The following is an 11,780-nucleotide window of genomic DNA, read 5'->3' on the forward strand; positions in this document are numbered from 1 at the left end:
TCTGATGTTAGTATCAAATTTTCGTTGTACTAATGACTACAATTTGTTCTTTGAAATTCATTACTAATATTTCAATAATCAGTCTTTCGCATGAATGAAGAAAATTAATTTTTTTCTATAACTTTGATCTTTACAAAAATTTTTTTGCTTTCCTTCCATAATTTTCCTTCCCGACCTGATCTTGGAATGCAGTTGACTGCAGTCCCGAGCAACCACCTCCCAAGGTGATCCTAGCGTATGGTTTGGCCGCGATTCCAATAATTGACCTCATGTGCAAATTGAACGTAACATAAAAATGATTATGGAACGGTGGCAGTACGAAAGGAAAGTAGGAGCACCTCTTGAAGTTTTTTACGCACTTACCATACAGTGGTAAACATCTTGAATACCTAGTGAATGCGCCAAAAAGCCAATTAGGTGTAAAGGTCCACGCAAAATCCAAAACTTGTTTAGTTTTCAGAGGCACTGACGTGAATTTGTTAGGCGTCCCAACGCCCCGAACTACCGCTTGGACGCAGAGATAGGTTTTCAACATTTCATTACTTGCCATTGTTCATTGACTCGCCCGTCACCAAAGACGACGCAAACTGGTTGTATTGGCCACCAACACGGAAGGTTTGACGAAACATCAGGGAGATAATTGGAACCCAAGATGAAGTCCGCGACCCTAAGACAGGTATTGACCAGACCGACTTGGGTCGTGGACAGAAGGGTCCGGTGCGAACCAGCCCAATGGTCAGGAAAAAAATTTGGGTCGAGCCTTCCGTCTGGCCAATGGCAATTTCGGTCTGTTCGGTCTGGCAAATACTCATATTTCCTCATAAGGGACTACAGTGCGTCACTTGCCGCGTTAGATACTCATGGAAATGAAACTCTCATCAATATACACTACATAGTATCTAGGCACGGTTTATTGAGGCTAGCTGTAGCTTAATTGATGGAGTGTGAGTGAGCGCAGTGGGGGGCGGGGGGGCGTGCACCTGGGAATAATGGGGCGGCAAAGGGGATATCAATATCTAAAAACCGCAGTTTGCACCAAAAGTATAAGTTTCCAAAACTCTGTTACAAGACTCTGTGAATCGCATACTTGAAGACTACTGAGCTGAAAGGCTCTAAGAACACCTAAAGCCCGCTGGGCGGTAACTCTTTAATTTTTTCGGATGACTCCCTTACAAAGTGGTGACGTTGACCTGGAATCAAATCAGGGACCAACATTTTCTTATGGATCAATTTTAGAAATAAAAAATTTCTAAAAAAATCTTCTACTTAAACGCTCCAGATATTAATAGGAAACGGACCCCCATAGAAAAAGCGACTCTAGAATATCGGGGAAAACACGATAAATGGAGTTACCGAAACATGATTTACTCGCAAATTTACTCAAAGATCTTGAAAATTTTTAATGATACTAATTTCCTTTGGCTAAATGTGCCGTTTTCAGAAAATATAAAAAGAAATATTGAAACGTTGCCTTTTTTAGTCCAAACGTAATAGCGCCAAAAGAGAGTTTATTTTGCATATTCGTCCGAAAAAATTGTTTGAATAAGTTTGGTTTGATTGTAATAAAGGATTCATTAAAACGCAGAGAAGAAGTTTTTCAACATTACTCCAGTTACAATCACATAGAACAACAGGGCAAATGTTTACGTGAACTGTATTACAATCTCTTCTCCGGTTTTTAACAATGCAATGCCGTATATGTACTTCGTGACCCTCAATTATTTAAACTAAAGTGAAATTTTGCAATTCTTTATCAAAACTTACGTTTATCAAACCGCTGCAGTGCATAAACAAACATGATTAGCACAAAAATCAGAATCACATATCAATTATACATTGACACACATATATAAAAAAACAGCCAACTTAAGAATATCAAGTGATGCAAAGCAAAACTATACACTGTTTTGATAAGAACCATTACAATGCAGTCAATATCGTTAAAACCGTTTATATCCATCCACTCATCATTACATTCATCAGCACAGTCTTTTTTTCCTAATTTTGATCATATTGGTATCAAAATTTCTCAAATCAGTCAAAACTGTGGCACCATTTTAAGGAAACAATTGGAAAGTTTACAAAAACGTGCGGAAAATTGCATGGTTGGACAAGGAATGTAAAAAGCAATTACGAAGAAAACAAGGTTCATTTAGGACATACCAAAAAGAAAAGAAACGTATTGCAGAATGGTATTTTACTAACAAAAAGAACACCCAAACCTAAATAGCAGAAGCACGCGTTCAAAACTTTATTTCGAACCGCATGCGACTGGGAAAAACATTGAATCTCCATTAGTTTAATCACAACATAACTTCACCACTGTAACTTGGTCGCAAAATTCATTTGAAGACATACTAACTAGCAATTCTGAAAAAAGATGTGCTGTTCTTAACAGCTCATTTTATAACCGTGATATCCTTTCTTATGACATGATCTGGATTAGAAGTATTCAAGAGACTTATAAAAAGACTAAAGATACCAAACCGCTGAGTTTCAATTTGTAACAGAAAAACACTGCATCAAATAGTAAAGGAGTTGAGTACCAACAAGGTTTTAGATCCTGGTACGGTTCCTGCCTGAGCTATTAAATATGATTGAACAGAAGTTGTAACGCATTTATCTTATATTCTCAACGAAAGCATTAAACAGAACATTTCCACTGAATGCAAAAACAAAATTGACCTCAAGCTTATCTACAAATAAAGGAACCCTGTGGAAGACACCAACTACTGCCCAAAACTAAACACAAGCCCATTTTTAAAAAATTTTCAGGCGAATCTTAAATCAACGAATTATAAATTACGTAAAAAGTTTGAAGTTTATGAATCCAATTCAATTTTTTTTAAAGAAGTGTTTCCTGAGCCGATGCGTTATTATTTTTCATCAAATCATTTTGTAAATGTATCGACTCAAAGAATATCGTCCAAGTGGCACTTTTGGATCTCTGCAATGTTGTTGACTCTATTTCGATAAGTATCCTATTAGACAAACCAAAAAGAGTTGACTTTGAAGGGATGCACAGAACCTAATAAAAATTTTCCTTTCAACAGATTTCAAAATGTAAAATTAAGTTCATTATATGACATCTGGGAAACAATTTTCAGAGGTGTACCCCAGAGTCTTGTCTTAGTGCCACTATTGTTCTATTTATATGTAAGCAATCCTTTTGCTGCTATTAATAGTGATGTAACGCTAGTACAATATGCTTGTGATTACCTTTCTTTTTCTCTCTTAGAGATAATAGGAAGAAAAATAAGTTCCTGGACCAAACATTTTTTAGTTGGTTAACTACTTGCAGAAAACAGCATTCGCATTTGAATTCCTCGGAACCAACGTTTGTTGGTTTTACCAAACAGAATACACCAAGAAACAAGTCCAATGACACAATTTCAGTAGAAAACAAATCTGTCAAAAAGCCTGATGAATGTAAACATCTGGCACCAGAAGTTGTCAGCAATCTCAGTTTTTTTAGTCATGTTAAACAGATTTTTTGAAAAAAGGCAAAGGGAGTAAAATTTAAAGACTCAATTGAAACTCACCTCACAGTTAAGTTTACAAATTTTAGTTTCTTCAACTGTTTTTTTGATCTGAATTATTCGGCTCTAATTTTCCAGCTCATAAAAATACTAAACAATCTCTCAAAAACACGTTGGACAGGAGTCCTGGAAAATCCTTTTACACTCTTGTTTTGCAAATCATATCATCGTTGCAACTAAGAATGAAATACTTGTGATTGGGATTGAACACAGAATTGTGAAAAAAAAATTTAATTATGTTAGTTCCGAAAACATATCCTGAACGCAAATATGAATTCAATGCGACCAGTAAGTATGTTTGTCAACGAATGTACTCAAAAATAATTTTCTATGACCACAGATCAAAATCTTTTTTATACAAATTATTTCTCCACACCACATCAAAAGAATAGAATTCACTTTGAAATCAACACAGAATTTTCAAGACCAGCAGCAGAGTGTTCAGAAATAAAACACTTCAAAGATAAACTTCCTGATAATCTAAAAAATTCTGAATTTTTTAAAGATGCGAGTTCCGACTGTTTTAGTTTTTTCGGAACTCAAAATGGAAATACCATAAATTTTATATCATAAATTTGTTTTCATTTAAATTTTATTTTTCACTTTGGCATTTTTAGCTTCATGCTGTCGGCCTTAACAGTGCTGAACTAAAATGTCTTCTTTTTCTTTACAAAAAACGGAAAATCGTTGATGTTACCGCGGGTTAAGACGATCAAAAAAGTTCCCAAAATGAAATCAGTAATGCCTGGCATCATTCACTGGATTTAAAATCTTGTTTAGACACTAAACTAATATTATGCCCAGAACTATGTTGTCTTGTAATCAACCCTGACAAACAAAAATATAATTTTTTTCAACATTCGAATATTTTCATTGCGTTTCCTCACATCTGATGTTAGTATCAAATTTTCGTTGTACTAATGACTACAATTTGTTCTTTGAAATTCATTACTAATATTTCAATAATCAGTCTTTCGCATGAATGAAGAAAATTAATTTTTTTCTATAACTTTGATCTTTACAAAAATTTTTTTGCTTTCCTTCCATAATTTTCCTTCCCGACCTGATCTTGGAATGCAGTTGACTGCAGTCCCGAGCAACCACCTCCCAAGGTGATCCTAGCGTATGGTTTGGCCGCGATTCCAATAATTGACCTCATGTGCAAATTGAACGTAACATAAAAATGATTATGGAACGGTGGCAGTACGAAAGGAAAGTAGGAGCACCTCTTGAAGTTTTTTACGCACTTACCATACAGTGGTAAACATCTTGAATACCTAGTGAATGCGCCAAAAAGCCAATTAGGTGTAAAGGTCCACGCAAAATCCAAAACTTGTTTAGTTTTCAGAGGCACTGACGTGAATTTGTTAGGCGTCCCAACGCCCCGAACTACCGCTTGGACGCAGAGATAGGTTTTCAACATTTCATTACTTGCCATTGTTCATTGACTCGCCCGTCACCAAAGACGACGCAAACTGGTTGTATTGGCCACCAACACGGAAGGTTTGACGAAACATCAGGGAGATAATTGGAACCCAAGATGAAGTCCGCGACCCTAAGACAGGTATTGACCAGACCGACTTGGGTCGTGGACAGAAGGGTCCGGTGCGAACCAGCCCAATGGTCAGGAAAAAAATTTGGGTCGAGCCTTCCGTCTGGCCAATGGCAATTTCGGTCTGTTCGGTCTGGCAAATACTCATATTTCCTCATAAGGGACTACAGTGCGTCACTTGCCGCGTTAGATACTCATGGAAATGAAACTCTCATCAATATACACTACATTAAGGAAAAGTTTATGCAAGACGAAAACTACACTCGACTTAAGGGGATGGAGACCCAGAAAAAAGAGATCCTCCGCACGTTACTTGAATACATCCGCCTTGCAACAAAAACCTTCCTGTTTCACGCTTACAAAAATGGAACAACGTAATGGTCTGAGCACTCAGTACAATCTTGAACGAACAACACACTTCTTAGCTGCCCTTGTATGAATACTTCATCCTATCCCACGCGCTCAACTGTTCCTTGTCGGTTATAACATCATGCGGCACGACCAAATTAGAGACACGTTTGACAAGATATTGCATATTGTTTGTTGAGACATCAAATTTGGTTCAACACATCAGCTGCGGCTTTTTGAGGGACGAAAGGGTAGACAACTGTTTAAAATAGAATTATTTCAACGCTTTGCCGCGATTACTTGACCATGGCAATGTGCTGTAACTTTGAAGTAATGTTTGTTCTGCGGTAAATTTAAATACGCTGCTCTGATTTTTCGCATGGTGGGCTCACGGTTTTGTTCATAAGTTGGATACACCCTTTTTAATTTATGGATGATGACAAGGAAAGAAAGAATTTTTTCAGCTCAGCCTAGTGAGTGCAAATTATTTGCACCCCCAGACGGACGATGCTCTTTAATGGGGGATGCATAAGGTCCTGGGGACACAAAAAAAAGATCTATAACAAAAGAAACGATCCAAAAAAATGTTGCAGATGTAGGCGGAGTCAATATGTTCAACCTCAAATATTTACTCGAGGAGGAAAAAATCTTTTATTGCGGCAGGAAAAAAATAAAGGCAAAAAAACCATGGCATGTTTGGTTGAACTTGACACCGTCAAATTGTTCGATTAACTAAACTTCCTATCATTAGAATGAACAGATAGGATAGTTCGGATGGGCTTTCTCTTTAGTGATTAACATGTAGCTCCTTTGGATTTTTTTCCTAAGAGGATACATCATTGCATATTTTTTGGAATGCCTTCAACAATAAAAAGGCAATTGATTACAATAAAAACAAGGCAATTGATTAAACGATAAAAAGGCAATTGATTACAAGTTTAAAATCCCGAAAGTTAGAATGATGAATTCTCCTTACTGAATTTTCCTAAAGTGCAGAAATGTGAATCATCGCAACCAACACAAAACTTGTCAAGCTGCTAGTGCTTAGGAAATGAATAGCAGCTTTCTTCTATCAGTTTTGTTAATGTCTAGATACAGTGACAACAACTAGTGCACAAGACTCTTAACCGTTGACTGCAGGTTGTACCGCCGGAATCTACGGACCCTATAATTCATCAACACATTTTTCCTAGAGAGATTGATTTTTTGTTTGAGCGTGTTGAAGCTCATGATTCTTTTTTAGTCTCATTGATTCTAAATTTGAATTGCTAATTTTGCATTATCCTAATTTCTGACTTATGTTCATACTTTTCAAGGCCATTTTACTGCAGAAGCCGAAGTGTCGGAATTAACAATTGCCGAATCGCAATCAACGTTTCTTAGCTAAAAAATTATAAAAACATAAAAACTTGTAAAAACAGGGAGCACCTTTGAATTTTGCAAAACAAGATTTCCACGTTCCCTTAGATAAGAAAGTTTGCAGTATTTTAGTACCAAATAGAAAAAGAACTGCGACCAATCAAAGAACGCAAAAAAGGGGAGAAAAAATGAAATTCCAGAAAAAAATTGCAACAGAAGATTGCAGAAAAAAACAAATCAAACAGAAAGAGAAATCGTTTCAATATATGACATGAGACCAATGATCTCTGCCAGCAACTAATATATTTCCATTTCATTCTGTCGTTTATGCAGGCTAGTCTACGCTTTATCGTTTTCATCATCGGTTTAATCAAACATATAGCGCGACGTGCATTACCCGCACTAGTTTGGCACTTATGTTGTGATTTCGCCAGAAATTTTTAATTTTAGTACCTATCAGGCATTTCCACTGATATTTTTTTCTATACCACTGTATATAGCTAATTACGCTTTGTATGGTTGTTTCAGCTTAGATCAATCCATTTTGATTTGATACTTATCTTGTGTTGCTATTCTATGTCACTGTTTCACTTTGGCTAAGTGGCGCTTTAATAGTTCTCGTTGCTCATATTGAACGAATTTGAATGGAATTGAATTTCATTTACCAGCTACATAACATTAATTAAACAAAACAAAATTTAATTAATAGAGGCTACGACTGGACGGACCCTTGAAGAGACTACAGCCTCATCTAACAAGAACCGGTATAATATTTACGAAAACCAATTGAAATTACAGGAAGTCATAAAAATAAAGTGAACTTTTCATAGTTATCCTGAATATAGATATAAGTAAAGGATCTTAAGAAAAATTACGAGCTGACCTGGAGTCAGTTCTCCTATGCTTTCAGGAATTAAATTATTTCCTTGCGCAAAATTGTACGCTACGATAACTTTGATCCGCAGTGAATTTTTAATGTTTTTTGAATTGGGTACAGATAAAAGTTTCTGCGAGACCTTTCTTGTTTCACGATGAATGCTGGGCGAATCTAATTTTAAATAAGTTGACTCAAGTTTTCTGAGTTCGTCGAACACACAAATTTGAAAATTTTATTATCAAAAAGTTCATAAACGGTAAGAAGATTAAATTTTGTCATGATATTCCTAATTGCATCCATTTTTCGTTTTAAAAAATGGCCCTGCTTATTCTTTTTTTGCATCTTAAAAATTTCGTCAAGATGTGTCTTATATATGTTTCCGTATATTAAAAGACCATATTCTATTGTGGATGTCATATAGGCATTGTAAAAGGTTAACAATTGATTTTTTGTGACAAAATTTCTTGCGCTATAGGCAACACCCAAAATTGTTGCTAACTTTTTTGCATCTTTTTTACAGTGGTACCTAAATTTCATCGATTTGTCAAATTCAATATCCAAATTTTTACATTCATCTTTGATTTGAACGTCTTCGAAAACACCATCTAAGTGTTAAGCTTTTTTGTTGCGGCCAAAATGCATAACCTTGCATTTGTTTTCATTGATCGTTAAACAGTTCTGATCAAACCATTACTTAAGTTTTTTTACATCAGAGGAAAATTTAGCATTTTCATTAACTGAGCACGATGTTATGGTAGGAGCAGCTGCATACAAAACTAATTCCGCGTTCGAGCAACATTGGGCATGTATATTATAATGAAGGTTGGCCCTAATATTGATCCCTGTGGTACGACGTTGTTAACATCAATAGAGTTTGACGTTTTTGTTCGAAAAAACATAATGAGATCTGTCAGAGAAATAATTTGAATTAAATCTAGTGTTTCTCTTCTGAATCCATATTTCTCCAGCTTTGAAATCAAAATATGATGGTTGACTGTTTTAAAAGCTTTCTTTAAATCAATGAATAAGAATACCCCGGATAGTTTTTCTTCTAGTGCCTCAGAGATTAATTCAGTGAATTTTGTTAAAGCATTGATGTAAGATTTTTTTGGTTGGAATCCAAACTGCTTTAGGGTTAAAATTCTATGTCTGCCAACAAAATTCATAAATCTTTCATCAAACTTTCATAAATTATAGAAAACGACGTTAACAGACTAATGGGTCAGTAGTTCGCAGGGTCGCTTTTACTGCCCTCCTTGTGCAAAGGAATCACTTTTTGCCTTTTTAAATGGTAAAGGGAAATATCCTTTTTCAAAACAGTTTTTGAAAACATTGCATAAGTAATCACATATTACCGGTCAGGAAATCTTAACAATTTCGCTGTATAGCCCATCATGACCAGCAGAGTTTTTGTTTTTCAGAGACCTAATAATTTTACTTTGTTCACATGGTGATGTTGGAAAGAAAACGCAGTTCTCAGATGTTGGAAAGAAAACGCATGTTGGAAAGAAAACGCAGAGAACAAGGTTTAAATGACGGAGACAGATTTTCGCCAATTTTTTCTAAAAACCTGTTCAGAATATTTGGCTCAACGTTACAAATGTTGCCTTTCTTATGTTGCAAATTGTTTGATATGCCAGAAACAAGCTTTTTTTCTTTTTATCAGCCTCAACCAAGGCATCACAAAATTTCCTTTTCTCATGTTCAATTAGTTTTCGTAACTAAATTTCTCTGCTTTTTTTGTAACTTCAACGGTTTTCATTAGTTTTTTCTTGCAAACAATTTTTAAAAAGCTGATTTTGTTTATTCATCTGGTATTATATTTTCTTATTGTACCATGTCGCTGTTTTTCGCAATTTCTTCCAAGGTGCAAATCAATCCAATTATGTATTCATAACATTAACTAGAGACCCTGTTGTCAACATTCAGGTCTGGTTTTTTTCCAAGTTTTTGCAATTCAGTGTATAAGCAGAACAAATAATTTAAACAAATGTGTTCTTTTTTCAATTTTCCAAGATTACGAAATTTATGTGTGAAACAGCTTTACGTCTCCATCGTCATTCAATAACAGTAAAATTGGAAAATGATCACTAGAAGACGTTCTGATTGTAAAAGTTTTATGATGCTCTTTCACAACGAAATGATCCAGAAAACTTTTTCTAGTTTCGGCAAAGCGGGCTGGTATTCCATTAAGCAACTTATAGTTGAACTTTTTTTTATCAATAGTTCATATTTGAAAACAGTATTAAACTTTGACAAAATATCTATGTTGAAGTCACCACAAATGCAATGAACCTTAAGCTTGGAAATATATTGTCTGAACTCTTCAAACTCTGCAAAGAATTTTTCAAAACTCTTGCTTGGTGGTCTGTAAATAACTGTAAAAAAACTTGTTTTGTTGTCTTTTTCGGTTTTAATTGTTGTTTTTCCAAAAGATGTAGTTACTGGCATTTGCATTTTTTCAAAGCTGGTTTCAGATTTCACAAGAAAAGCCACACCTCCTCCTTTTTGCAGATCTTGACTCATCTACCATTTCATAACCTTCTAAAAAGTACATTCCCATGTTATCATCTTCCTTAAGCCATATTTCACTCAGAGCAATTAGCCTAGGTTGTTTGTTTATTTTTTAAGAAAACTTTTGAGCTGGGCATGATGGGATTTTAAGGACTGTAGGTTAAGGGATAGTATACAAGTATTACCTATTGCCTGTAATTCGTTTTCGTAAACGTACTCCACCGTAATTTATCTAAAAATTATAAGTTAGATTAGAGTTTGCAGATGCTTGTTCCCTCGTTGCCCCTCCACAATTTCACTAACATCCTCCGAACATAGAGCCATATTACTGTTTGCCGGCGTTTCTGATAGATCAAAACTTTCATTTCTTGCAATTAACTGGGTCGTCAGGTGAATTCCGCTCATGTTTTCCTGAGTGCTTATAGTTTGTAAACTTTTTCTCAAAAGGGTCCAAATTTTTTTTCCAGTTTTCGTCTCTATGATTAGGTGGATCAGCTGAAGGTAAACCGTCATTTCGTACAAAACCCCCCGCAATTGAAAATTCCAATTTCTTAATTGCATATTTTTTGAGCTCGTCCACCGCCTTTATACTATTTACAGCACAGCAGTAGTTGTAGTTACCCTTTCAGTTTTTTGGAAAACTTTCACTGGGCAGTTCCCTGTTGTTGTAATGAGCCCATTTTCTTTGCACTTGTTCATAATTTCAGCATCTTTGGGGGAGTAGCCTCTCATGGATAACTAACTTTTACCCCCGTTTTATTTATCCGATAACATTTTTCGCTGGCTGAAGATTAAATCCTTATCGTCGAAATAAATAAATTTTCTAATTATTGGTGTTATTCCATTTTCAAAAGGCTTCAAGGGATGGCATGCCTTGATTCTATCAGGCGTAACTTGATAAAAGAAGTAATGGTAAATTCCTATGTCACATCATTATATAAATTTTTGCTAAATGGGTAAATTGGGATGTTTTTGAAAATAAAGCACTCTTTGCTTGAGTATTTTTCTTGGGCCGACATTCGATTTGAAGCTCATCAACGTTTTTGTTCAGTATATGAATGGTATCTTCTTATCATTTAATTGTTTGCTCAAGTGATGTAACTCTGATTATAAATTCTTTAAGTAATTTAGTCATTTTGCAGTTTTTGGTTGACCCGTTTGCTTTAACAGGACCTGAATTAGCCATTTTGAGTGCAGAAAGTATAGTTGAAGACAATAGTATGGCCATGAATTCGAACGTTGAAAAAGAAAAGCGAATTTGAAAGCAGCAAGAAAGAACCGACTGATCACTACCTGCTCATTTGTCTGCCTATTTAATAAGTTTATCACAACAATTAGGCTGGAACAACAATTTATCACAACAATCAGACAATGATAACTGATCAGTACAATTTTTAAAAATTTCTATTCTTTCCACTTCAATGTCTTTTATTAGTTTTGAAACCAGTTTAGTTGTTTTTGTCGGGCTTCTAAAAAGATAATCAACTAGTCTTTTGTTAGATCCCGGAATGTGTTGAATTATAAATTAAAATTCAATTAGCTTGACAATCGAACGCGTTAATATACTTTGCTATGCTTTTTTTTGCAACGT

The 11,780-nt window shown here is 35.2% G+C and overlaps 1 protein-coding gene across 1 annotated transcript in view; it reads right to left on the reverse strand.

Moving 5' to 3' along the window:
- LOC142342786 (eukaryotic translation elongation factor 2-like) overlaps positions 1–11,529 on the reverse strand; it is a 425,342-nt gene extending 413,813 nt beyond the window's left edge. The window contains exon 1 of the mRNA XM_075394355.1: positions 11,499–11,529. The gene's annotated coding sequence lies outside the window, so the exon portion shown is untranslated. The remainder of the gene's footprint in view (positions 1–11,498) is intronic.
- Between the last annotated feature and the right edge of the window lie 251 nt (positions 11,530–11,780).

The sequence above is a fragment of the Convolutriloba macropyga genome, chromosome 7, assembly GCF_964194025.1.
Source record: "Convolutriloba macropyga chromosome 7, txConMacr16.3, whole genome shotgun sequence".
Lineage (NCBI taxonomy): Eukaryota > Metazoa > Xenacoelomorpha > Acoela > Convolutidae > Convolutriloba > Convolutriloba macropyga.